This window comes from Gasterosteus aculeatus, chromosome 2 (genome assembly GCF_964276395.1).
Source record: "Gasterosteus aculeatus chromosome 2, fGasAcu3.hap1.1, whole genome shotgun sequence".
Classification (NCBI taxonomy): Eukaryota; Metazoa; Chordata; class Actinopteri; order Perciformes; family Gasterosteidae; genus Gasterosteus; species Gasterosteus aculeatus.
In genome coordinates, this window is record NC_135689.1 from 21,790,922 (window position 1) to 21,810,900 (window position 19,979).

The window sequence follows — 19,979 nt, forward strand, 5'->3', positions numbered from 1 at the left end:
GACACATTTTAAAAGATTAGGAAGAGGACATACAGTTGCTTACGGCCATACCTCTCTGGCTCCGCCTGATCTCGTCTGATCTCAGAAGCTAAGCAGAGTAGGGCCTGGTTAGTACTTGGATGGAAGACCGCCTGGGAATCCCAGGTGCTGTAAGCTTTTTCATTTCGATCTGTAAAAGACACAGAGAAGGCCTTAGAAAGTGACTCCATTTCATTGTCAAAACTACAAAACCTTTGACACATTTTAAAAGATTAGGAAGAGGACATACAGTTGCTTACGGCCATACCTCTCTGGCTCCGCCTGATCTCGTCTGATCTCAGAAGCTAAGCAGAGTAGGGCCTGGTTAGTACTTGGATGGAAGACCGCCTGGGAATCCCAGGTGCCGTAAGCTTTTTCATTTCTCTCTCTGGAAGAAATCGAGAAGGCCTTAGAAAGTGACTCCTTTTTCATTATCAAAACTCCAAAACCTTTGACACATTTTAAAAGATTAGGAAGAGGACATACAGTTGCTTACGGCCATACCTCTCTGGCTCCGCCTGATCTCGTCTGATCTCAGAAGCTAAGCAGAGTAGGGCCTGGTTAGTACTTGGATGGAAGACCGCCTGGGAATCCCAGGTGCTGTAAGCTTTTTCATTTCGATCTGTAAAAGACACAGAGAAGGCCTGAGAAAGTGACTCCATTTCATTGTCAAAACTACAAAACCTTTGACACATTTTAAAAGATTAGGAAGAGGACATACAGTTGCTTACGGCCATACCTCTCTGGCTCCGCCTGATCTCGTCAGATCTCAGAAGCTAAGCAGAGTAGGGCCTGGTTAGTACTTGGATGGAAGACCGCCTGGGAATCCCAGGTGCTGTAAGCTTTTTCATTTCGATCTGTAAAAGACACAGAGAAGGCCTTAGAAAGTGACTCCATTTCTTTGTCAAAACTACAAAACCTTTGACACATTTTAAAAGATTAGGAAGAGGACATACAGTTGCTTACGGCCATACCTCTCTGGCTCCGCCTGATCTCGTCTGATCTCAGAAGCTAAGCAGAGTAGGGCCTGGTTAGTACTTGGATGGAAGACCGCCTGGGAATCCCAGGTGCTGTAAGCTTTTTCATTTCGATCTGTAAAAGACACAGAGAAGGCCTTAGAAAGTGACTCCATTTCATTGTCAAAACTACAAAACCTTTGACACATTTTAAAAGATTAGGAAGAGGACATACAGTTGCTTACGGCCATACCTCTCTGGCTCCGCCTGATCTCGTCAGATCTCAGAAGCTAAGCAGAGTAGGGCCTGGTTAGTACTTGGATGGAAGACCGCCTGGGAATCCCAGGTGCTGTAAGCTTTTTCATTTCTCTCTCTGGAAGAAATCGAGAAGGCATTAGAAAGTGACTCCTTTTTCATTATCAAAACTCCAAAACCTTTGACACATTTTAAAAGATTAGGAAGAGGACATACAGTTGCTTACGGCCATACCTCTCTGGCTCCGCCTGATCTCGTCTGATCTCAGAAGCTAAGCAGAGTAGGGCCTGGTTAGTACTTGGATGGAAGACCGCCTGGGAATCCCAGGTGCTGTAAGCTTTTTCATTTCGATCTGTAAAAGACACAGAGAAGGCCTTAGAAAGTGACTCCATTTAATTGTCAAAACTACAAAACCTTTGACACATTTTAAAAGATTAGGTAGAGGACATACAGTTGCTTACGGCCATACCTCTCTGGCTCCGCCTGATCTCGTCAGATCTCAGAAGCTAAGCAGAGTAGGGCCTGGTTAGTACTTGGATGGAAGACCGCCTGGGAATCCCAGGTGCCGTAAGATTTTTCATTTCTCTCTCTGGAAGAAATCGAGAAGGCATTAGAAAGTGACTCCTTTTTCATTATCAAAACTCCAAAACCTTTGACACATTTTAAAAGATTAGGAAGAGGACATACAGTTGCTTACGGCCATATCTCTCTGGCTCCGCCTGATCTTGTCTGATCTCAGAAGCTAAGCAGAGTAGGGCCTGGTTAGTACTTGGATGGAAGACCGCCTGGGAATCCCAGGTGCTGTAAGCTTTTTTATTTCGATCTGTAAAAGACACAGAGAAGAACTTAGAAAGTGACTCCATTTCATTGTCAAAACTCCAAAACCTTTGACACATTTTAAAAGATTAGGTAGAGGACATAAAGTTGCTTACGGCCATACCTCTCTGGCTCCGCCTGATCTCGTCAGATCTCAGAAGCTAAGCAGAGTAGGGCCTGGTTAGTACTTGGATGGAAGACCGCCTGGGAATCCCAGGTGCTGTAAGCTTTTTCATTTCGATCTGTAAAAGACACAGAGAAGGCCTTAGAAAGTGACTCCATTTAATTGTCAAAACTACAAAACCTTTGACACATTTTAAAAGATTAGGTAGAGGACATACAGTTGCTTACGGCCATACCTCTCTGGCTCCGCCTGATCTCGTCTGATCTCAGAAGCTAAGCAGAGTAGGGCCTGGTTAGTACTTGGATGGAAGACCGCCTGGGAATCCCAGGTGCTGTAAGCTTTTTTATTTCGATCTGTAAAAGACACAGAGAAGAACTTAGAAAGTGACTCCATTTCATTGTCAAAACTCCAAAACCTTTGACACATTTTAAAAGATTAGGTAGAGGACATACAGTTGCTTACGGCCATACCTCTCTGGCTCCGCCTGATCTCGTCAGATCTCAGAAGCTAAGCAGAGTAGGGCCTGGTTAGTACTTGGATGGAAGACCGCCTGGGAATCCCAGGTGCTGTAAGCTTTTTCATTTCGATCTGTAAAAGACACAGAGAAGGCCTTAGAAAGTGACTGCATTTAATTGTCAAAACTACAAAACCTTTGACACATTTTAAAAGATTAGGTAGAGGACATACAGTTGCTTACGGCCATACCTCTCTGGCTCCGCCTGATCTCGTCTGATCTCAGAAGCTAAGCAGAGTAGGGCCTGGTTAGTACTTGGATGGAAGACCGCCTGGGAATCCCAGGTGCCGTAAGCTTTTTCATTTCTATCTGTAAAAGACACAGAGAAGGCCTTAGAAAGTGACTCCATTTCATTGTCAAAACTACAAAACCTTTGACACATTTTAAAAGATTAGGTAGAGGACATACAGTTGCTTACGGCCATACCTCTCTGGCTCCGCCTGATCTCGTCTGATCTCAGAAGCTAAGCAGAGTAGGGCCTGGTTAGTACTTGGATGGAAGACCGCCTGGGAATCCCAGGTGCCGTAAGCTTTTTCATTTCTCTCTCTGGAAGAAATCGAGAAGGCATTAGAAAGTGACTCCTTTTTCATTATCAAAACTCCAAAACCTTTGACACATTTTAAAAGATTAGGAAGAGGACATACAGTTGCTTACGGCCATACCTCTCTGGCTCCGCCTGATCTCGTCTGATCTCAGAAGCTAAGCAGAGTAGGGCCTGGTTAGTACTTGGATGGAAGACCGCCTGGGAATCCCAGGTGCTGTAAGCTTTTTCATTTCGATCTGTAAAAGACACAGAGAAGGCCTTAGAAAGTGACTCCTTTTTCATTATCAAAACTCCAAAACCTTTGACACATTTTAAAAGATTAGGTAGAGGACATACAGTTGCTTACGGCCATACCTCTCTGGCTCCGCCTGATCTCGTCAGATCTCAGAAGCTAAGCAGAGTAGGGCCTGGTTAGTACTTGGATGGAAGACCGCCTGGGAATCCCAGGTGCCGTAAGCTTTTTCATTTCTCTCTCTGGAAGAAATCGAGAAGGCATTAGAAAGTGACTCCTTTTTCATTATCAAAACTCCAAAACCTTAGACACATTTTAAAAGATTAGGAAGAGGACATACAGTTGCTTACGGCCATACCTCTCTGGCTCTGCCTGATCTCGTCTGATCTCAGAAGCTAAGCAGAGTAGGGCCTGGTTAGTACTTGGATGGAAGACCGCCTGGGAATCCCAGGTGCTGTAAGCTTTTTCATTTCGATCTGTAAAAGACACAGAGAAGGCCTTAGAAAGTGACTCCATTTCTTTGTCAAAACTACAAAACCTTTGACACATTTTAAAAGATTAGGAAGAGGACATACAGTTGCTTACGGCCATACCTCTCTGGCTCCGCCTGATCTCGTCTGATCTCAGAAGCTAAGCAGAGTAGGGCCTGGTTAGTACTTGGATGGAAGACCGCCTGGGAATCCCAGGTGCTGTAAGCTTTTTTATTTCGATCTGTAAAAGACACAGAGAAGAACTTAGAAAGTGACTCCATTTCATTGTCAAAACTCCAAAACCTTTGACACATTTTAAAAGATTAGGTAGAGGACATACAGTTGCTTACGGCCATACCTCTCTGGCTCCGCCTGATCTCGTCAGATCTCAGAAGCTAAGCAGAGTAGGGCCTGGTTAGTACTTGGATGGAAGACCGCCTGGGAATCCCAGGTGCTGTAAGCTTTTTCATTTCGATCTGTAAAAGACACAGAGAAGGCCTTAGAAAGTGACTCCATTTCATTGTCAAAACTACAAAACCTTTGACACATTTTAAAAGATTAGGAAGAGGACATACAGTTGCTTACGGCCATACCTCTCTGGCTCCGCCTGATCTCGTCTGATCTCAGAAGCTAAGCAGAGTAGGGCCTGGTTAGTACTTGGATGGAAGACAGCCTGGGAATCCCAGGTGCTGTAAGCTTTTTCATTTCGATCTGTAAAAGACACAGAGAAGGCCTTAGAAAGTGACTCCATTTCATTGTCAAAACTACAAAACCTTTGACACATTTTAAAAGATTAGGAAGAGGACATACAGTTGCTTACGGCCATACCTCTCTGGCTCCGCCTGATCTCGTCTGATCTCAGAAGCTAAGCAGAGTAGGGCCTGGTTAGTACTTGGATGGAAGACCGCCTGGGAATCCCAGGTGCTGTAAGCTTTTTCATTTCGATCTGTAAAAGACACAGAGAAGGCCTTAGAAAGTGACTCCATTTCATTGTCAAAACTACAAAACCTTTGACACATTTTAAAAGATTAGGAAGAGGACATACAGTTGCTTACGGCCATACCTCTCTGGCTCCGCCTGATCTCGTCTGATCTCAGAAGCTAAGCAGAGTAGGGCCTGGTTAGTACTTGGATGGAAGACCGCCTGGGAATCCCAGGTGCCGTAAGCTTTTTCATTTCTCTCTCTGGAAGAAATCGAGAAGGCATTAGAAAGTGACTCCTTTTTCATTATCAAAACTCCAAAACCTTTGACACATTTTAAAAGATTAGGAAGAGGACATACAGTTGCTTACGGCCATACCTCTCTGGCTCCGCCTGATCTCGTCTGATCTCAGAAGCTAAGCAGAGTAGGGCCTGGTTAGTACTTGGATGGAAGACCGCCTGGGAATCCCAGGTGCTGTAAGCTTTTTCATTTCGATCTGTAAAAGACACAGAGAAGGCCTTAGAAAGTGACTCCATTTCTTTGTCAAAACTACAAAACCTTTGACACATTTTAAAAGATTAGGAAGAGGACATACAGTTGCTTACGGCCATACCTCTCTGGCTCCGCCTGATCTCGTCTGATCTCAGAAGCTAAGCAGAGTAGGGCCTGGTTAGTACTTGGATGGAAGACCGCCTGGGAATCCCAGGTGCTGTAAGCTTTTTTATTTCGATCTGTAAAAGACACAGAGAAGAACTTAGAAAGTGACTCCATTTCATTGTCAAAACTCCAAAACCTTTGACACATTTTAAAAGATTAGGTAGAGGACATACAGTTGCTTACGGCCATACCTCTCTGGCTCCGCCTGATCTCGTCAGATCTCAGAAGCTAAGCAGAGTACGGCCTGGTTAGTACTTGGATGGAAGACCGCCTGGGAATCCCAGGTGCTGTAAGCTTTTTCATTTCGATCTGTAAAAGACACAGAGAAGGCCTTAGAAAGTGACTCCATTTCATTGTCAAAACTACAAAACCTTTGACACATTTTAAAAGATTAGGAAGAGGACATACAGTTGCTTACGGCCATACCTCTCTGGCTCCGCCTGATCTCGTCTGATCTCAGAAGCTAAGCAGAGTAGGGCCTGGTTAGTACTTGGATGGAAGACAGCCTGGGAATCCCAGGTGCTGTAAGCTTTTTCATTTCGATCTGTAAAAGACACAGAGAAGGCCTTAGAAAGTGACTCCATTTCATTGTCAAAACTACAAAACCTTTGACACATTTTAAAAGATTAGGAAGAGGACATACAGTTGCTTACGGCCATACCTCTCTGGCTCCGCCTGATCTCGTCTGATCTCAGAAGCTAAGCAGAGTAGGGCCTGGTTAGTACTTGGATGGAAGACCGCCTGGGAATCCCAGGTGCTGTAAGCTTTTTCATTTCGATCTGTAAAAGACACAGAGAAGGCCTTAGAAAGTGACTCCATTTCATTGTCAAAACTACAAAACCTTTGACACATTTTAAAAGATTAGGAAGAGGACATACAGTTGCTTACGGCCATACCTCTCTGGCTCCGCCTGATCTCGTCTGATCTCAGAAGCTAAGCAGAGTAGGGCCTGGTTAGTACTTGGATGGAAGACCGCCTGGGAATCCCAGGTGCCGTAAGCTTTTTCATTTCTCTCTCTGGAAGAAATCGAGAAGGCATTAGAAAGTGACTCCTTTTTCATTATCAAAACTCCAAAACCTTTGACACATTTTAAAAGATTAGGAAGAGGACATACAGTTGCTTACGGCCATACCTCTCTGGCTCCGCCTGATCTCGTCTGATCTCAGAAGCTAAGCAGAGTAGGGCCTGGTTAGTACTTGGATGGAAGACCGCCTGGGAATCCCAGGTGCTGTAAGCTTTTTCATTTCGATCTGTAAAAGACACAGAGAAGGCCTTAGAAAGTGACTCCATTTCATTGTCAAAACTACAAAACCTTTGACACATTTTAAAAGATTAGGAAGAGGACATACAGTTGCTTACGGCCATACCTCTCTGGCTCCGCCTGATCTCGTCAGATCTCAGAAGCTAAGCAGAGTAGGGCCTGGTTAGTACTTGGATGGAAGACCGCCTGGGAATCCCAGGTGCCGTAAGCTTTTTCATTTTTCTCTCTGGAAGAAATCGAGAAGGCCTTAGAAAGTGACTCCTTTTTCATTATCAAAACTCCAAAACCTTTGACACATTTTAAAAGATTAGGAAGAGGACATACAGTTGCTTACGGCCATACCTCTCTGGCTCTGCCTGATCTCGTCTGATCTCAGAAGCTAAGCAGAGTAGGGCCTGGTTAGTACTTGGATGGAAGACCGCCTGGGAATCCCAGGTGCCGTAAGCTTTTTCATTTCTCTCTCTGGAAGAAATCGAGAAGGCCTTAGAAAGTGACTCCTTTTTCATTATCAAAACTCCAAAACCTTTGACACATTTTAAAAGATTAGGAAGAGGACATACAGTTGCTTACGGCCATACCTCTCTGGCTCCGCCTGATCTCGTCTGATCTCAGAAGCTAAGCAGAGTAGGGCCTGGTTAGTACTTGGATGGAAGACCGCCTGGGAATCCCAGGTGCTGTAAGCTTTTTCATTTCGATCTGTAAAAGACACAGAGAAGGCCTGAGAAAGTGACTCCATTTCATTGTCAAAACTACAAAACCTTTGACACATTTTAAAAGATTAGGAAGAGGACATACAGTTGCTTACGGCCATACCTCTCTGGCTCCGCCTGATCTCGTCAGATCTCAGAAGCTAAGCAGAGTAGGGCCTGGTTAGTACTTGGATGGAAGACCGCCTGGGAATCCCAGGTGCTGTAAGCTTTTTCATTTCGATCTGTAAAAGACACAGAGAAGGCCTTAGAAAGTGACTCCATTTCTTTGTCAAAACTACAAAACCTTTGACACATTTTAAAAGATTAGGAAGAGGACATACAGTTGCTTACGGCCATACCTCTCTGGCTCCGCCTGATCTCGTCTGATCTCAGAAGCTAAGCAGAGTAGGGCCTGGTTAGTACTTGGATGGAAGACCGCCTGGGAATCCCAGGTCCTGTAAGCTTTTTCATTTCGATCTGTAAAAGACACAGAGAAGGCCTTAGAAAGTGACTCCATTTCATTGTCAAAACTACAAAACCTTTGACACATTTTAAAAGATTAGGAAGAGGACATACAGTTGCTTACGGCCATACCTCTCTGGCTCCGCCTGATCTCGTCTGATCTCAGAAGCTAAGCAGAGTAGGGCCTGGTTAGTACTTGGATGGAAGACCGCCTGGGAATCCCAGGTGCCGTAAGCTTTTTCATTTCTCTCTCTGGAAGAAATCGAGAAGGCCTTAGAAAGTGACTCCTTTTTCATTATCAAAACTCCAAAACCTTTGACACATTTTAAAAGATTAGGAAGAGGACATACAGTTGCTTACGGCCATACCTCTCTGGCTCCGCCTGATCTCGTCTGATCTCAGAAGCTAAGCAGAGTAGGGCCTGGTTAGTACTTGGATGGAAGACCGCCTGGGAATCCCAGGTGCTGTAAGCTTTTTCATTTCGATCTGTAAAAGACACAGAGAAGGCCTGAGAAAGTGACTCCATTTCATTGTCAAAACTACAAAACCTTTGACACATTTTAAAAGATTAGGAAGAGGACATACAGTTGCTTACGGCCATACCTCTCTGGCTCCGCCTGATCTCGTCAGATCTCAGAAGCTAAGCAGAGTAGGGCCTGGTTAGTACTTGGATGGAAGACCGCCTGGGAATCCCAGGTGCTGTAAGCTTTTTCATTTCGATCTGTAAAAGACACAGAGAAGGCCTTAGAAAGTGACTCCATTTCATTGTCAAAACTACAAAACCTTTGACACATTTTAAAAGATTAGGAAGAGGACATACAGTTGCTTACGGCCATACCTCTCTGGCTCCGCCTGATCTCGTCAGATCTCAGAAGCTAAGCAGAGTAGGGCCTGGTTAGTACTTGGATGGAAGACCGCCTGGGAATCCCAGGTGCCGTAAGCTTTTTCATTTCGATCTGTAAAAGACACAGAGAAGGCCTTAGAAAGTGACTCCATTTCATTGTCAAAACTACAAAACCTTTGACACATTTTAAAAGATTAGGTAGAGGACATACAGTTGCTTACGGCCATACCTCTCTGGCTCCACCTGATCTCGTCTGATCTCAGAAGCTAAGCAGAGTAGGGCCTGGTTAGTACTTGGATGGAAGACCGCCTGGGAATCCCAGGTGCCGTAAGCTTTTTCATTTCTCTCTCTGGAAGAAATCGAGAAGGCCTTAGAAAGTGACTCCTTTTTCATTATCAAAACTCCAAAACCTTTGACACATTTTAAAAGATTAGGAAGAGGACATACAGTTGCTTACGGCCATACCTCTCTGGCTCCGCCTGATCTCGTTTGTAGGCCCAGCCCCCACCAGGAATCAGGAAGTGAACACAGATGCGATTTGTTTGGCGCTTGGATCCATTTCGGTGCTCTAATCTGAACAGTTTTTTGTGGTGTTTTGATATGCCCTAAAGCTTTTTTTTAATTGAGGTTTTTTGGCAAGACAGAGTTTAGTACCCCCAGCAGTATTGTACTGTTTGGGGGTAAGTGTATCGCTTCTCTTACCTAAAATGGCGGACCAACATGATGAACGAACACGGAACGGACAAAAGGAATCCCAAATGAATAGTGCTTTAGAATCAAACAGTGGTTTGAGCATGGACAGTATGGACAAAAACAACAAGAAGCTCACAGTTAGTGTAGAGCTGGAAGGAGGAAGCAGCATAAGTGCAATGGAGCTGATGAAATACGTGCGGCAATTGTGTGGTGGTCTGATGGCTTGCCGTGTGGTGGGCCACAACAGATATGAAATGACAATGAGCCACCCGAAGGGAAAGGAAAGATTGTTGGAAGGCTTCAAAATGGGAGAGACGAGGATCCACGCACGGGAGCTGTGCAACAACGAGCTGGTGGTGTCATTCCTAAACCTGCCATTCTACATTGAGGACTGCGAGATCCACGCCAAACTGTCGAGCTGGGGTGTGTCGGCAGCTTCACCAATCAAAAGGCGGATGTGGCCTGGGACAAATGTTGCTGATGGGACACGATTCCTAAAGGTAAAATTCAATGATCATGTCCAGTCCCTGCCGTATTCTACAAAGTTTAGTACTGCTCTGGGTGCAGAATACTTTAGAGTGATACACGACAAACAAATGAAAGTATGCAGGATGTGTATCCAACCTGGGCATATCATGAGGGAATGTCCGGAGTTTCAGTGCCATAAGTGTGGAGTCCAGGGGCACTTTGCTAGAGAATGCAAAAAAAATAAAAACAAATGTAGCTTATGCTATAACAGTATGGAGGAATGCATATGCAACCAGAGTGAGAGTGAATCAATCATGATAGACAATGAAACTATAGAGTCTGGGGAGGATAACAATGGGACGTCGGGGGACGAGAGTGTCATAGGAGAGGAGGGTGTGGAGAGTAAACTGGAGAAGGAGGGGGATAAAGAACTCTCAGAAGAGGATGATGAAGTGAGGGGTGAGACGGGGAAAATGGGAGGAGCAGGTTTGCACAAAAGTACAAAGGAGGACACGAGAAGGGAAAATTTGGAGGAGAGTGTACCGGCATCAACGAGCGAAAAAGGTGGAAGGACGCTCTCAGGGCAGTGTGTACCATCAGATCAAGAAGCCCCGACTAGAAACCTAGAACTACCGATGGCGACAGACTCGTTGCCGGCAAGACAGCCAGACAAAAGGCTGCACAGCGACTCGGATGACCCTCATCCTAAAACAGACCCGGACATGGACTTTGAGAAGGCGAAGGTTTTAAGAAATAGAGCCGAGGAGAGAAAAGCAAAGGTCATGGCTAAGAAAAAGCTGAAAAACAAAAATAACTAGATGGTATGCACTTTCATATATATTACAATGATGGCTTCCTTTGGTTTCCAAATTACCTCTCTGAATGCCAACGGGCTTCGAAATAAAAATAAACTGGACTCAACTTTAAAACAACTCAAATCAGAAATAATATGCCTTCAGGAAACAAATTGGGATGTTTCTTTACGGGAAAATGTGATCAAACAGTGGGGAGGGAAGGTCATCTCAAATGAGGGAACCCCAAACTCTTGTGGTGTGGCCTCACTCTTTCAAGCCAATATCTTCAAAACCATTAACGAGGTTCATAGGGACCGAGAAGGTAGGGTTTTGGTCGTTGATTTCTGCCTGGCAAACGATACATTTAGGCTGATAAATGTGTATGCACCAAATGGAGAAGGGGAAAGAAAACAGTTCTTTAAAAATCTAGAGAAATGGTGTAATGAAAACACGTTTGTAATTGGTGATTTTAATGTGGTCCTAATGGAAAAAGATTTGTCCAAAAACAATGTCTATAGAAATGATTCTAGTAGAAGTACACTGAAAAAAGTAATGAATAATTGCAATATAATAGATATTTGGAGGATATTAAATAAAAACAAAACTGCATTTTCAAGAAGACAAGCTGTTGAAGGAATATTGAAGCAGTCAAGAATTGATTTCTGCTTAGTGGCTTCAGGTGTGGTTAAACATATAACATCCTGTGAATACTACTTTTACTCTGGGAGCGATCACGCTTCAGTGACAGTGTGTGTGGGAGGTGTGTATAAGGTTCAGCAAAAACAAAAACTGGGAGAATAAAAGAGAGGAACGAGAGTTAATTCTCCTCCTGCAAAACGAAATAGAAAAATGTGAAGAGGATCCAAATTATGACAGTGAAAAATATGAACTGTATAAAACCAGAATAACTGAACTAGAAAAAAAAAGATGTGCGGGTGCAATAATACGGAGTAGAGCAAAATATATAACTGAAGGAGAAAGATGCACAGCTTTCTTTCTAGGTCTAGAAAAAACAAATCAAGAAAAGACTTATATATCGAGCATTGAAAATTCCAGGGGGGAAATAGTAGAAGAAACCGAAGGCATTTTGAGAACCATACAGGGTTACTATCAAAAATTATTTGAAAGTGAAGGGATTGTGACTAGCGAAATGAATGAAGTAGTAAATAAAATAAATAATAAACTAGAAGATAACGACAGTGGGAGGTGCGAGATGCCGCTCTCACTGAGCGAAATAGAACAGGCCATAATGAAGCTAAATAAAAATAAAAGCCCGGGGGCAGACGGTTTGCCTGCCGAGTTCTTTCAAGAATTTAAGGAAATGCTGGGGCCACTTTTGCTGACACTCTATGAACAGATGGACACTGAGCAGAGGGCTCCAGCATCATTTACGGAGGGGATAGTCACTCTAATTTTCAAAAAAGGGGAGAAAAAGCTGCTTTCCAACTACAGACCGATCAGTTTGCTTAACACAGACTATAAAATATTCACAAAAATACTCGCAAACAGATTAAAAACTGTAATAAATTCAATAATAGGACCAACGCAGGCTTACAGCATTCCGGGGAGGGACATCTCAGACACCATCAACACAATCAGAGATACAGTAAGCTGCTTAAATAAGGAGGGAGGGATTTTGTTAGGAGTAGACCTAGAGAAGGCTTTTGATAGAGTGGAACATCCCTTCCTGTGGGCCGTGCTGGAGCGTTTTGGTTTTGGACCAATATTCATAAAAAGAATCAAAATGATGTACAGCGGAGCGAAAAGTAGGGTGAAATGTAATGGTTTACTAACTAACAGTTTTGAGCTAGGACGATCAGTGAGACAGGGTTGCCCGCTGTCGGCGCTGCTCTACAGCCTGGTGGCGGAGCCCCTGGCCTATACTATAAATAACGACGACCTAATAAAGGGAATCTGGACACCGGCAGGAAACCAAATTAAAATTATGCAGTATGCAGATGATGTAAATATTTGTGTGAAAACTAGTAGCTGCATAAACAAAGTATTAGACCATATAAAGAAATATGAAAGAGCATCAGGCGCAAAAATTAATACAAAAAAAACCGAGCTGATGGTCTTCGGGCCCTGCAATGTCCAAGCTGATATGTGGGGTTTTAAAAAAATAGAGGACGAAAGGAAAATCTTGGGTATATATATAGGTAAAAATGAAAAGAGTGCAACGGACAAAACATGGAACGAGGTTTTGGTAAAAATAAAAAACCTGCTAAATTTATGGTATGCAAGAGGCCTCGCTTTGAAGGGAAAGGTAATAGTAGTAAATGCCCTGATACTGTCCAAAATTAATCACATTCTGGGGTCCTGTGAGCTGCCCACTTGGGTGTTCAATCGGCTCAATGCAGCCGTCGCCACTTTTTTTTGGAAGGGAAAGGGGAATTCGATCGCTCGCAAGACGTTAATAGCTAACAAAAGGGAGGGGGGTTTAGCTTTGATTGATGTAAGTGTAAAAAGAGACGCACTGAGGGTAAAATTAATAGGGAGATTTTTAAATCCAAAAAGGCAGCTGCCCGGTAGAGATTTCCTGGCAGGCCTCCTGGCAGGGTACGGAGAGAGAAGTGTGTATAACCTATGTGCCCTCTCGCCAGCACACGTAAGGGTGGGTCTGTCGGGGTTCTACAGGGAAGTGCTGGAGGCTTGGGACAAAATTATGCCGCATCTCACACCTGACGTTAGAGGAAAGGTGCAAGTGCTAAAATTACCCTTCCTATCAAGCCCGGGGTTTGTCGGGGGCGGGAGGCCGATTACGAGTTGCCACTTAATGCAGGCAGGTTTAACAGCCGTAGGGAGTGTGTGTGGAACAAACGGCTGTTTTGATGTAGGAAAAGTAAAGGGTAAACTCCAGGCATGTGGAAGTAAATATGCACCGGCAAGAATAAAAGACATAGGGAAAATATTTGATCAATGCATGGGTCATGAATGGAAAGAAAGAATGAATGAAGTGACAGAGCAGGACAGGGCACTTGGTTTTACGCTGTGTGTTAAAGATAAACAAAAAAATATAATTGAAGTAAAAACAAAAACTTTCTACAGCATCCTAATAAAAAAACACATAGTTAAACCAGCAGCAGAAAAGGCATGGGAAAAAATCTTCCCAAAAGATAAGACAAGCTCAATATGGGTAAATCTTGAATTCAGCCTCATCCCCCCAGAGGTCTACAGCTCTGAGTTTAAGATAAGGCACCGGAAATATTTTACAGGAATTGTCTTGCACCAGATACACAAGGAAAAATTCTCAAGAATGTGTTCTGTGTGTGAAACGGAAGAAGAGGATTTTGAGCACCTTATTTGGTCTTGTACAGCACTCATAACCTTTAGGGAATACATAAGAGAGCTTCTAACAAAGGGTTGTGGAGTAAAAATGACGAGGGGAACATCATGGGACTGGACCTGGTGTTTCGGACTGCCAAAGAATGCTGGAGGCCGGAGGATGGATATCGCCAACGCATGCCTGGCATTTGCTAGAAGAGCAGTGTTGCTGAGAAGAAACCTTGCCCTCTTCGAGGGAAAAAAAACGGACGTTGAGACTCTTTTCAAGAGCAATATAAAAGCATACTGGAAAACTATATATGCATTCAAAAAAGATCTGCTCAAGGAATGGATGGACGAAAATAATCTCTTGTTTCAGGAGGACAATGACAAAGATCTTATCTTTCGGTTTTAAATGTTTTTCTGGTGTGCCTTAACTTGTTGTCGTTGCGCACTTCTTTTTTTTGGTTTTGTTTGGAAAAAGATATGGCTAATAAGGCAAAACTTTCTACTGCCGAGTGAAGAAAAGGAAAAAAAAAAAAAAAAATCCTATAATGTGATTTTGTTCTCATCTTAAAGACCCTGATTGCTGATGTTCAGAAAATAATTAAATAATAATGTATATAGTGAATATGTAAACAATGTAAAAAATGATTTTTGGAAAATGTATTTTTTATAATAAAAGAAAAAAAAAAAAAGCTCCGCCTGATCTTGTCTGATCTCAGAAGCTAAGCAGAGTAGGGCCTGGTTAGTACTTGGATGGAAGACCGCCTGGGAATCCCAGGTGCTGTACGCTTTTTCATTTCGATCTGTAAAAGACACAGAGAAGGCCTTAGAAAGTGACTCCATTTAATTGTCAAAACTACAAAACCTTTGACACATTTTAAAAGATTAGGTAGAGGACATACAGTTGCTTACGGCCATACCTCTCTGGCTCCGCCTGATCTCGTCTGATCTCAGAAGCTAAGCAGAGTAGGGCCTGGTTAGTACTTGGATGGAAGACCGCCTGGGAATCCCAGGTGCCGTAAGCTTTTTCATTTCTCTCTCTGGAAGAAATCGAGAAGGCATTAGAAAGTGACTCCTTTTTCATTATCAAAACTCCAAAACCTTTGACACATTTTAAAAGATTAGGAAGAGGACATACAGTTGCTTACAGCCATACCTCTCTGGCTCCGTCTGATCTCAGAAGCTAAGCAGAGTAGGGCCTGGTTAGTACTTGGATGGAAGACCGCCTGGGAATCCCAGGTGCTGTAAGCTTTTTCATTTCGATCTGTAAAAGACACAGAGAAGGCCTTAGAAAGTGACTCCATTTCATTGTCAAAACTACAAAACCTTTGACACATTTTAAAAGATTAGGAAGAGGACATACAGTTGATTACGGCCATACCTCTCTGGCTCCGCCTGATCTCGTCAGATCTCAGAAGCTAAGCAGAGTAGGGCCTGGTTAGTACTTGGATGGAAGACCGCCTGGGAATCCCAGGTGCCGTAAGCTTTTTCATTTCGATCTGTAAAAGACACAGAGAAGGCCTTAGAAAGTGACTCCATTTCATTGTCAAAACTACAAAACCTTTGACACATTTTAAAAGATTAGGTAGAGGACATACAGTTGCTTACGGCCATACCTCTCTGGCTCCACCTGATCTCGTCTGATCTCAGAAGCTAAGCAGAGTAGGGCCTGGTTAGTACTTGGATGGAAGACTGCCTGGGAATCCCAGGTGCCGTAAGCTTTTTCATTTCTCTCTCTGGAAGAAATCGAGAAGGCCTTAGAAAGTGACTCCTTTTTCATTATCAAAACTCCAAAACCTTTGACACATTTTAAAAGATTAGGAAGAGGACATACAGTTGCTTACGGCCATACCTCTCTGGCTCCGCCTGATCTCGTCTGATCTCAGAAGCTAAGCAGAGTAGGGCCTGGTTAGTACTTGGATGGAAGACCGCCTGGGAATCCCAGGTGCTGTAAGCTTTTTCATTTCGATCTGTAAAAGACACAGAGAAGGCCTTAGAAAGTGACTCCATTTCATTGTCAAAACTACAAAACCTTTGACACATTTTAAAAGATTAGGAAGAGGACATACAGTTTCTTACGGCCATACCTCTCTGGCTCCGCCTGATCTCGTCTGATCTCAGAAGCTAAGCAGAGTAGGGCCTGGTTAGTACTTGGATGGAAGACCGCCTGGGAATCCCAGGTGCCGTAAGCTTTTTCATTTCTCTCTCTGGAAGAAATCGAGAAGGCATTAGAAAGTGACTCCTTTTTCATTATCAAAACTCCAAAACCTTTGACACATTTTAAAAGATTAGGAAGAGGACATACAGTTGCTTACGGCCATACCTCTCTGGCTCCGCCTGATCTCGTCTGATCTCAGAAGCTAAGCAGAGTAGGGCCTGGTTAGTACTTGGATGGAAGACCGCCTGGGAATCCCAGGTGCTGTAAGCTTTTTCATTTCGATCTGTAAAAGACACAGAGAAGGCCTTAGAAAGTGACTCCTTTTTCATTATCAAAACTCCAAAACCTTAGACACATTTTAAAAGATTAGGAAGAGGACATACAGTTGCTTACGGCCATACCTCTCTGGCTCCGCCTGATCTCGTCTGATCTCAGAAGCTAAGCAGAGTAGGGCCTGGTTAGTACTTGGATGGAAGACCGCCTGGGAATCCCAGGTGCTGTAAGCTTTTTCATTTCGATCTGTAAAAGACACAGAGAAGGCCTTAGAAAGTGACTCCATTTAATTGTCAAAACTACAAAACCGTTGACACATTTTAAAAGATTAGGAAGAGGACATACAGTTGCTTACGGCCATACCTCTCTGGCTCCGCCTGATCTCGTCTGATCTCAGAAGCTAAGCAGAGTAGGGCCTGGTTAGTACTTGGATGGAAGACCGCCTGGGAATCCCAGGTGCTGTAAGCTTTTTCATTTCGATCTGTAAAAGACACAGAGAAGGCCTTAGAAAGTGACTCCATTTCATTGTCAAAACTACAAAACCTTTGACACATTTTAAAAGATTAGGAAGAGGACATACAGTTGCTTACGGCCATACCTCTCTGGCTCCGCCTGATCTCGTCAGATCTCAGAAGCTAAGCAGAGTAGGGCCTGGTTAGTACTTGGATGGAAGACCGCCTGGGAATCCCAGGTGCCGTAAGCTTTTTCATTTCTCTCTCTGGAAGAAATCGAGAAGGCATTAGAAAGTGACTCCTTTTTCATTATCAAAACTCCAAAACCTTTGACACATTTTAAAAGATTAGGAAGAGGACATACAGTTGCTTACGGCCATACCTCTCTGGCTCCGCCTGATCTCGTCTGATCTCAGAAGCTCAGCAGAGTAGGGCCTGGTTAGTACTTGGATGGAAGACCGCCTGGGAATCCCAGGTGCTGTAAGCTTTTTCATTTCGATCTGTAAAAGACACAGAGAAGGCCTTAGAAAGTGACTCCATTTCATTGTCAAAACTACAAAACCTTTGACACATTTTAAAAGATTAGGAAGAGGACATACAGTTGCTTACGGCCATACCTCTCTGGCTCCGCCTGATCTCGTCTGATCTCAGAAGCTAAGCAGAGTAGGGCCTGGTTAGTACTTGGATGGAAGACCGCCTGGGAATCCCAGGTGCTGTAAGCTTTTTCATTTCTCTCTCTGGAAGAAATCGAGAAGGCATTAGAAAGTGACTCCTTTTTCATTATCAAAACTCCAAAACCTTAGACACATTTTAAAAGATTAGGAAGAGGACATACAGTTGCTTACGGCCATACCTCTCTGGCTCCGCCTGATCTCGTCTGATCTCAGAAGCTAAGCAGAGTAGGGCCTGGTTAGTACTTGGATGGAAGACCGCCTGGGAATCCCAGGTGCTGTAAGCTTTTTCATTTCGATCTGTAAAAGACACAGAGAAGGCCTTAGAAAGTGACTCCATTTCATTGTCAAAACTACAAAACCTTTGACACATTTTAAAAGATTAGGAAGAGGACATACAGTTGCTTACGGCCATACCTCTCTGGCTCCGCCTGATCTCGTCAGATCTCAGAAGCTAAGCAGAGTAGGGCCTGGTTAGTACTTGGATGGAAGACCGCCTGGGAATCCCAGGTGCTGTAAGCTTTTTCATTTCGATCTGTAAAAGACACAGAGAAGGCCTTAGAAAGTGACTCCATTTAATTGTCAAAACTACAAAACCTTTGACACATTTTAAAAGATTAGGAAGAGGACATACAGTTGCTTACGGCCATACCTCTCTGGCTCTGCCTGATGTCGTCTGATCTCAGAAGCTAAGCAGAGTAGGGCCTGGTTAGTACTTGGATGGAAGACCGCCTGGGAATCCCAGGTGCTGTAAGCTTTTTCATTTCGATCTGTAAAAGACACAGAGAAGGCCTTAGAAAGTGACTCCATTTCATTGTCAAAACTACAAAACCTTTGACACATTTTAAAAGATTAGGTAGAGGACAAAAGGTTGCTTACGGCCATACCTCTCTGGCTCCGCCTGATCTCGTCTGATCTCAGAAGCTAAGCAGAGTAGGGCCTGGTTAGTACTTGGATGGAAGACCGCCTGGGAATCCCAGGTGCTGTAAGCTTTTTCATTTCGATCTGTAAAAGACACAGAGAAGGCCTTAGAAAGTGACTCCATTTCATTGTCAAAACTACAAAACCTTTGACACATTTTAAAAGATTAGGAAGAGGACATACAGTTGCTTACGGCCATACCTCTCTGGCTCCGCCTGATCTCGTCAGATCTCAGAAGCTAAGCAGAGTAGGGCCTGGTTAGTACTTGGATGGAAGACCGCCTGGGAATCCCAGGTGCCGTAAGCTTTTTCATTTCTCTCTCTGGAAGAAATCGAGAAGGCCTTAGAAAGTGACTCCTTTTTCATTATCAAAACTCCAAAACCTTTGACACATTTTAAAAGATTAGGAAGAGGACATACAGTTGCTTACGGCCATACCTCTCTGGCTCCGCCTGATCTCGTCTGATCTCAGAAGCTAAGCAGAGTAGGGCCTGGTTAGTACTTGGATGGAAGACCGCCTGGGAATCCCAGGTGCTGTAAGCTTTTTCATTTCGATCTGTAAAAGACACAGAGAAGGCCTTAGAAAGTGACTCCATTTCATTGTCAAAACTACAAAACCTTTGACACATTTTAAAAGATTAGGAAGAGGACATACAGTTGCTTACGGCCATACCTCTCTGGCTCCGCCTGATCTCGTCAGATCTCAGAAGCTAAGCAGAGTAGGGCCTGGTTAGTACTTGGATGGAAGACCGCCTGGGAATCCCAGGTGCTGTAAGCTTTTTCATTTCGATCTGTAAAAGACACAGAGAAGGCCTTAGAAAGTGACTCCATTTAATTGTCAAAACTACAAAACCTTTGACACATTTTAAAAGATTAGGAAGAGGACATACAGTTGCTTACGGCCATACCTCTCTGGCTCTGCCTGATGTCGTCTGATCTCAGAAGCTAAGCAGAGTAGGGCCTGGTTAGTACTTGGATGGAAGACCGCCTGGGAATCCCAGGTGCCGTAAGGTTTTTCATTTCTCTCTCTGGAAGAAATCGAGAAGGCATTAGAAAGTGACTCCTTTTTCATTATCAAAACTCCAAAACCTTTGACACATTTTAAAAGATTAGGAAGAGGACATACAGTTGCTTACAGCCATACCTCTCTGGCTCCGTCTGATCTCAGAAGCTAAGCAGAGTAGGGCCTGGTTAGTACTTGGATGGAAGACCGCCTGGGAATCCCAGGTGCTGTAAGCTTTTTCATTTCGATCTGTAAAAGACACAGAGAAGGCCTTAGAAAGTGACTCCATTTCATTGTCAAAACTACAAAACCTTTGACACATTTTAAAAGATTAGGAAGAGGACATACAGTTGCTTACGGCCATACCTCTCTGGCTCCGCCTGATCTCGTCAGATCTCAGAAGCTAAGCAGAGTAGGGCCTGGTTAGTACTTGGATGGAAGACCGCCTGGGAATCCCAGGTGCCGTAAGCTTTTTCATTTCTCTCTCTGGAAGAAATCGAGAAGGCATTAGAAA

General features: G+C 43.8%; 58 non-coding genes and 3 pseudogenes across 58 annotated transcripts; all 61 read left to right on the top strand.

Annotated features, from left to right (window-relative positions):
• Window positions 1-37: 37 nt before the first annotated feature.
• Window positions 38-156, top strand: LOC144395459 (5S ribosomal RNA). The gene has a single exon (XR_013457593.1). It is a non-coding gene; the product is annotated as a 5S ribosomal RNA (ribosomal RNA).
• Window positions 157-272: 116 nt separating this feature from the next.
• LOC144401279 (5S ribosomal RNA) lies at window positions 273-391 on the top strand. Its single transcript, XR_013463214.1, has one exon. It is a non-coding gene; the product is annotated as a 5S ribosomal RNA (ribosomal RNA).
• A 117-nt stretch (window positions 392-508) lies between these two features.
• On the top strand, window positions 509-627 carry LOC144395460 (5S ribosomal RNA). The gene has a single exon (XR_013457594.1). It is a non-coding gene; the product is annotated as a 5S ribosomal RNA (ribosomal RNA).
• A 116-nt stretch (window positions 628-743) lies between these two features.
• On the top strand, window positions 744-862 carry LOC144389547 (5S ribosomal RNA). The gene has a single exon (XR_013453665.1). It is a non-coding gene; the product is annotated as a 5S ribosomal RNA (ribosomal RNA).
• Window positions 863-978: 116 nt separating this feature from the next.
• On the top strand, window positions 979-1,097 carry LOC144395461 (5S ribosomal RNA). The gene has a single exon (XR_013457595.1). It is a non-coding gene; the product is annotated as a 5S ribosomal RNA (ribosomal RNA).
• Window positions 1,098-1,213: 116 nt separating this feature from the next.
• Window positions 1,214-1,332, top strand: LOC144389548 (5S ribosomal RNA). The gene has a single exon (XR_013453666.1). It is a non-coding gene; the product is annotated as a 5S ribosomal RNA (ribosomal RNA).
• Window positions 1,333-1,449: 117 nt separating this feature from the next.
• Window positions 1,450-1,568, top strand: LOC144395462 (5S ribosomal RNA). The gene has a single exon (XR_013457596.1). It is a non-coding gene; the product is annotated as a 5S ribosomal RNA (ribosomal RNA).
• A 116-nt stretch (window positions 1,569-1,684) lies between these two features.
• Window positions 1,685-1,803, top strand: LOC144398286 (5S ribosomal RNA). The gene has a single exon (XR_013460433.1). It is a non-coding gene; the product is annotated as a 5S ribosomal RNA (ribosomal RNA).
• A 117-nt stretch (window positions 1,804-1,920) lies between these two features.
• LOC144399547 (5S ribosomal RNA) lies at window positions 1,921-2,039 on the top strand. Its single transcript, XR_013461693.1, has one exon. It is a non-coding gene; the product is annotated as a 5S ribosomal RNA (ribosomal RNA).
• Window positions 2,040-2,155: 116 nt separating this feature from the next.
• On the top strand, window positions 2,156-2,274 carry LOC144389550 (5S ribosomal RNA). The gene has a single exon (XR_013453668.1). It is a non-coding gene; the product is annotated as a 5S ribosomal RNA (ribosomal RNA).
• Window positions 2,275-2,390: 116 nt separating this feature from the next.
• LOC144395463 (5S ribosomal RNA) lies at window positions 2,391-2,509 on the top strand. The gene has a single exon (XR_013457597.1). It is a non-coding gene; the product is annotated as a 5S ribosomal RNA (ribosomal RNA).
• Window positions 2,510-2,625: 116 nt separating this feature from the next.
• On the top strand, window positions 2,626-2,744 carry LOC144389551 (5S ribosomal RNA). Its single transcript, XR_013453672.1, has one exon. It is a non-coding gene; the product is annotated as a 5S ribosomal RNA (ribosomal RNA).
• A 116-nt stretch (window positions 2,745-2,860) lies between these two features.
• Window positions 2,861-2,979, top strand: LOC144401281 (5S ribosomal RNA). Its single transcript, XR_013463216.1, has one exon. It is a non-coding gene; the product is annotated as a 5S ribosomal RNA (ribosomal RNA).
• A 116-nt stretch (window positions 2,980-3,095) lies between these two features.
• Window positions 3,096-3,214, top strand: LOC144401282 (5S ribosomal RNA). The gene has a single exon (XR_013463217.1). It is a non-coding gene; the product is annotated as a 5S ribosomal RNA (ribosomal RNA).
• A 117-nt stretch (window positions 3,215-3,331) lies between these two features.
• On the top strand, window positions 3,332-3,450 carry LOC144395465 (5S ribosomal RNA). Its single transcript, XR_013457599.1, has one exon. It is a non-coding gene; the product is annotated as a 5S ribosomal RNA (ribosomal RNA).
• Window positions 3,451-3,567: 117 nt separating this feature from the next.
• LOC144402061 (5S ribosomal RNA) lies at window positions 3,568-3,686 on the top strand. Its single transcript, XR_013463996.1, has one exon. It is a non-coding gene; the product is annotated as a 5S ribosomal RNA (ribosomal RNA).
• Window positions 3,687-3,803: 117 nt separating this feature from the next.
• On the top strand, window positions 3,804-3,922 carry LOC144397903 (5S ribosomal RNA). Its single transcript, XR_013460050.1, has one exon. It is a non-coding gene; the product is annotated as a 5S ribosomal RNA (ribosomal RNA).
• A 116-nt stretch (window positions 3,923-4,038) lies between these two features.
• LOC144395466 (5S ribosomal RNA) lies at window positions 4,039-4,157 on the top strand. The gene has a single exon (XR_013457600.1). It is a non-coding gene; the product is annotated as a 5S ribosomal RNA (ribosomal RNA).
• Window positions 4,158-4,273: 116 nt separating this feature from the next.
• Window positions 4,274-4,392, top strand: LOC144389556 (5S ribosomal RNA). Its single transcript, XR_013453674.1, has one exon. It is a non-coding gene; the product is annotated as a 5S ribosomal RNA (ribosomal RNA).
• Window positions 4,393-4,508: 116 nt separating this feature from the next.
• LOC144399476 (5S ribosomal RNA) lies at window positions 4,509-4,627 on the top strand. The gene has a single exon (XR_013461622.1). It is a non-coding gene; the product is annotated as a 5S ribosomal RNA (ribosomal RNA).
• A 116-nt stretch (window positions 4,628-4,743) lies between these two features.
• On the top strand, window positions 4,744-4,862 carry LOC144395467 (5S ribosomal RNA). Its single transcript, XR_013457601.1, has one exon. It is a non-coding gene; the product is annotated as a 5S ribosomal RNA (ribosomal RNA).
• A 116-nt stretch (window positions 4,863-4,978) lies between these two features.
• LOC144401283 (5S ribosomal RNA) lies at window positions 4,979-5,097 on the top strand. The gene has a single exon (XR_013463218.1). It is a non-coding gene; the product is annotated as a 5S ribosomal RNA (ribosomal RNA).
• Window positions 5,098-5,214: 117 nt separating this feature from the next.
• Window positions 5,215-5,333, top strand: LOC144395468 (5S ribosomal RNA). Its single transcript, XR_013457602.1, has one exon. It is a non-coding gene; the product is annotated as a 5S ribosomal RNA (ribosomal RNA).
• Window positions 5,334-5,449: 116 nt separating this feature from the next.
• On the top strand, window positions 5,450-5,568 carry LOC144395469 (5S ribosomal RNA). Its single transcript, XR_013457603.1, has one exon. It is a non-coding gene; the product is annotated as a 5S ribosomal RNA (ribosomal RNA).
• A 116-nt stretch (window positions 5,569-5,684) lies between these two features.
• Window positions 5,685-5,803, top strand: LOC144399398 (5S ribosomal RNA). The gene has a single exon (XR_013461543.1). It is a non-coding gene; the product is annotated as a 5S ribosomal RNA (ribosomal RNA).
• A 116-nt stretch (window positions 5,804-5,919) lies between these two features.
• LOC144399477 (5S ribosomal RNA) lies at window positions 5,920-6,038 on the top strand. Its single transcript, XR_013461623.1, has one exon. It is a non-coding gene; the product is annotated as a 5S ribosomal RNA (ribosomal RNA).
• A 116-nt stretch (window positions 6,039-6,154) lies between these two features.
• Window positions 6,155-6,273, top strand: LOC144395470 (5S ribosomal RNA). Its single transcript, XR_013457604.1, has one exon. It is a non-coding gene; the product is annotated as a 5S ribosomal RNA (ribosomal RNA).
• Window positions 6,274-6,389: 116 nt separating this feature from the next.
• Window positions 6,390-6,508, top strand: LOC144401284 (5S ribosomal RNA). The gene has a single exon (XR_013463219.1). It is a non-coding gene; the product is annotated as a 5S ribosomal RNA (ribosomal RNA).
• Window positions 6,509-6,625: 117 nt separating this feature from the next.
• Window positions 6,626-6,744, top strand: LOC144395471 (5S ribosomal RNA). The gene has a single exon (XR_013457605.1). It is a non-coding gene; the product is annotated as a 5S ribosomal RNA (ribosomal RNA).
• A 116-nt stretch (window positions 6,745-6,860) lies between these two features.
• Window positions 6,861-6,979, top strand: LOC144402072 (5S ribosomal RNA). Its single transcript, XR_013464007.1, has one exon. It is a non-coding gene; the product is annotated as a 5S ribosomal RNA (ribosomal RNA).
• Window positions 6,980-7,096: 117 nt separating this feature from the next.
• Window positions 7,097-7,215, top strand: LOC144397323 (5S ribosomal RNA). Its single transcript, XR_013459469.1, has one exon. It is a non-coding gene; the product is annotated as a 5S ribosomal RNA (ribosomal RNA).
• A 117-nt stretch (window positions 7,216-7,332) lies between these two features.
• Window positions 7,333-7,451, top strand: LOC144395472 (5S ribosomal RNA). The gene has a single exon (XR_013457606.1). It is a non-coding gene; the product is annotated as a 5S ribosomal RNA (ribosomal RNA).
• Window positions 7,452-7,567: 116 nt separating this feature from the next.
• On the top strand, window positions 7,568-7,686 carry LOC144389557 (5S ribosomal RNA). Its single transcript, XR_013453675.1, has one exon. It is a non-coding gene; the product is annotated as a 5S ribosomal RNA (ribosomal RNA).
• A 116-nt stretch (window positions 7,687-7,802) lies between these two features.
• Window positions 7,803-7,921, top strand: LOC144399153 (5S ribosomal RNA). Its single transcript, XR_013461298.1, has one exon. It is a non-coding gene; the product is annotated as a 5S ribosomal RNA (ribosomal RNA).
• A 116-nt stretch (window positions 7,922-8,037) lies between these two features.
• LOC144401285 (5S ribosomal RNA) lies at window positions 8,038-8,156 on the top strand. The gene has a single exon (XR_013463220.1). It is a non-coding gene; the product is annotated as a 5S ribosomal RNA (ribosomal RNA).
• A 117-nt stretch (window positions 8,157-8,273) lies between these two features.
• Window positions 8,274-8,392, top strand: LOC144395473 (5S ribosomal RNA). Its single transcript, XR_013457607.1, has one exon. It is a non-coding gene; the product is annotated as a 5S ribosomal RNA (ribosomal RNA).
• Window positions 8,393-8,508: 116 nt separating this feature from the next.
• On the top strand, window positions 8,509-8,627 carry LOC144389558 (5S ribosomal RNA). Its single transcript, XR_013453682.1, has one exon. It is a non-coding gene; the product is annotated as a 5S ribosomal RNA (ribosomal RNA).
• Window positions 8,628-8,743: 116 nt separating this feature from the next.
• On the top strand, window positions 8,744-8,862 carry LOC144402083 (5S ribosomal RNA). The gene has a single exon (XR_013464018.1). It is a non-coding gene; the product is annotated as a 5S ribosomal RNA (ribosomal RNA).
• Window positions 8,863-8,978: 116 nt separating this feature from the next.
• LOC144403416 (5S ribosomal RNA) lies at window positions 8,979-9,097 on the top strand. Its single transcript, XR_013465354.1, has one exon. It is a non-coding gene; the product is annotated as a 5S ribosomal RNA (ribosomal RNA).
• Window positions 9,098-14,894: 5,797 nt separating this feature from the next.
• Window positions 14,895-15,013, top strand: LOC144401286 (5S ribosomal RNA). Its single transcript, XR_013463221.1, has one exon. It is a non-coding gene; the product is annotated as a 5S ribosomal RNA (ribosomal RNA).
• A 117-nt stretch (window positions 15,014-15,130) lies between these two features.
• LOC144399913 (5S ribosomal RNA) lies at window positions 15,131-15,239 on the top strand (annotated as a pseudogene).
• Window positions 15,240-15,355: 116 nt separating this feature from the next.
• On the top strand, window positions 15,356-15,474 carry LOC144397820 (5S ribosomal RNA). Its single transcript, XR_013459967.1, has one exon. It is a non-coding gene; the product is annotated as a 5S ribosomal RNA (ribosomal RNA).
• Window positions 15,475-15,590: 116 nt separating this feature from the next.
• Window positions 15,591-15,709, top strand: LOC144397004 (5S ribosomal RNA). Its single transcript, XR_013459150.1, has one exon. It is a non-coding gene; the product is annotated as a 5S ribosomal RNA (ribosomal RNA).
• Window positions 15,710-15,826: 117 nt separating this feature from the next.
• LOC144395474 (5S ribosomal RNA) lies at window positions 15,827-15,945 on the top strand. Its single transcript, XR_013457608.1, has one exon. It is a non-coding gene; the product is annotated as a 5S ribosomal RNA (ribosomal RNA).
• Window positions 15,946-16,061: 116 nt separating this feature from the next.
• LOC144397658 (5S ribosomal RNA) lies at window positions 16,062-16,180 on the top strand. Its single transcript, XR_013459804.1, has one exon. It is a non-coding gene; the product is annotated as a 5S ribosomal RNA (ribosomal RNA).
• A 117-nt stretch (window positions 16,181-16,297) lies between these two features.
• On the top strand, window positions 16,298-16,416 carry LOC144395476 (5S ribosomal RNA). The gene has a single exon (XR_013457610.1). It is a non-coding gene; the product is annotated as a 5S ribosomal RNA (ribosomal RNA).
• Window positions 16,417-16,533: 117 nt separating this feature from the next.
• On the top strand, window positions 16,534-16,652 carry LOC144395477 (5S ribosomal RNA). Its single transcript, XR_013457611.1, has one exon. It is a non-coding gene; the product is annotated as a 5S ribosomal RNA (ribosomal RNA).
• A 116-nt stretch (window positions 16,653-16,768) lies between these two features.
• LOC144395478 (5S ribosomal RNA) lies at window positions 16,769-16,887 on the top strand. The gene has a single exon (XR_013457612.1). It is a non-coding gene; the product is annotated as a 5S ribosomal RNA (ribosomal RNA).
• A 116-nt stretch (window positions 16,888-17,003) lies between these two features.
• Window positions 17,004-17,122, top strand: LOC144402094 (5S ribosomal RNA). The gene has a single exon (XR_013464029.1). It is a non-coding gene; the product is annotated as a 5S ribosomal RNA (ribosomal RNA).
• Window positions 17,123-17,239: 117 nt separating this feature from the next.
• LOC144399133 (5S ribosomal RNA) lies at window positions 17,240-17,358 on the top strand. The gene has a single exon (XR_013461278.1). It is a non-coding gene; the product is annotated as a 5S ribosomal RNA (ribosomal RNA).
• A 116-nt stretch (window positions 17,359-17,474) lies between these two features.
• LOC144395479 (5S ribosomal RNA) lies at window positions 17,475-17,593 on the top strand. The gene has a single exon (XR_013457613.1). It is a non-coding gene; the product is annotated as a 5S ribosomal RNA (ribosomal RNA).
• A 117-nt stretch (window positions 17,594-17,710) lies between these two features.
• On the top strand, window positions 17,711-17,829 carry LOC144395480 (5S ribosomal RNA). The gene has a single exon (XR_013457614.1). It is a non-coding gene; the product is annotated as a 5S ribosomal RNA (ribosomal RNA).
• Window positions 17,830-17,945: 116 nt separating this feature from the next.
• LOC144389559 (5S ribosomal RNA) lies at window positions 17,946-18,064 on the top strand. Its single transcript, XR_013453683.1, has one exon. It is a non-coding gene; the product is annotated as a 5S ribosomal RNA (ribosomal RNA).
• Window positions 18,065-18,180: 116 nt separating this feature from the next.
• LOC144399764 (5S ribosomal RNA) lies at window positions 18,181-18,299 on the top strand. The gene has a single exon (XR_013461910.1). It is a non-coding gene; the product is annotated as a 5S ribosomal RNA (ribosomal RNA).
• Window positions 18,300-18,415: 116 nt separating this feature from the next.
• Window positions 18,416-18,534, top strand: LOC144395481 (5S ribosomal RNA). The gene has a single exon (XR_013457615.1). It is a non-coding gene; the product is annotated as a 5S ribosomal RNA (ribosomal RNA).
• A 116-nt stretch (window positions 18,535-18,650) lies between these two features.
• LOC144402105 (5S ribosomal RNA) lies at window positions 18,651-18,769 on the top strand. Its single transcript, XR_013464040.1, has one exon. It is a non-coding gene; the product is annotated as a 5S ribosomal RNA (ribosomal RNA).
• A 117-nt stretch (window positions 18,770-18,886) lies between these two features.
• On the top strand, window positions 18,887-19,005 carry LOC144395482 (5S ribosomal RNA). Its single transcript, XR_013457616.1, has one exon. It is a non-coding gene; the product is annotated as a 5S ribosomal RNA (ribosomal RNA).
• A 116-nt stretch (window positions 19,006-19,121) lies between these two features.
• LOC144389561 (5S ribosomal RNA) lies at window positions 19,122-19,240 on the top strand. Its single transcript, XR_013453687.1, has one exon. It is a non-coding gene; the product is annotated as a 5S ribosomal RNA (ribosomal RNA).
• A 116-nt stretch (window positions 19,241-19,356) lies between these two features.
• LOC144399801 (5S ribosomal RNA) lies at window positions 19,357-19,475 on the top strand (annotated as a pseudogene).
• Window positions 19,476-19,592: 117 nt separating this feature from the next.
• LOC144399914 (5S ribosomal RNA) lies at window positions 19,593-19,701 on the top strand (annotated as a pseudogene).
• Window positions 19,702-19,817: 116 nt separating this feature from the next.
• LOC144402116 (5S ribosomal RNA) lies at window positions 19,818-19,936 on the top strand. The gene has a single exon (XR_013464051.1). It is a non-coding gene; the product is annotated as a 5S ribosomal RNA (ribosomal RNA).
• The last annotated feature ends 43 nt before the right edge of the window (window positions 19,937-19,979 follow it).